Raw genomic sequence first — 391 nt, forward strand, 5'->3', positions numbered from 1 at the left:
TTCCTTATTGACATATGTCTCCTTTTCCCCCCATTGACCTCTCCCTGGCCACCCCCACCCCCCAGCACATGCCCTCACCCCCCTGATATCTGTGTCCATTGGTTATGCTTATAAGGAAGCATATAAGTCTTTTGGTTGATTTCTTACCCCCAACCTCCCTCTATTTTTTTTCAAGATTCCCTGAGCACCCCTGCCTTCCTTCTGACGTTTGACAGTCTGTTCGATGCTCCTCTGTCTCTGGCTCTATTTTTGTTCATCAGTTTATATCGTTCATTATATTCCACAAATGAGTGAGTTCATGTGATATTTATCTTTCTCTGACTGGCTTATTTTGCTTAGCATAATGCTCTCCAGGTCCATCCATGCTATTGCAAATGGTAGGAGTTCTTTC

Source organism: Myotis davidii, unplaced genomic scaffold (genome assembly GCF_000327345.1).
Source record: "Myotis davidii unplaced genomic scaffold, ASM32734v1 scaffold1105, whole genome shotgun sequence".
Taxonomy (NCBI): domain Eukaryota; kingdom Metazoa; phylum Chordata; class Mammalia; order Chiroptera; family Vespertilionidae; genus Myotis; species Myotis davidii.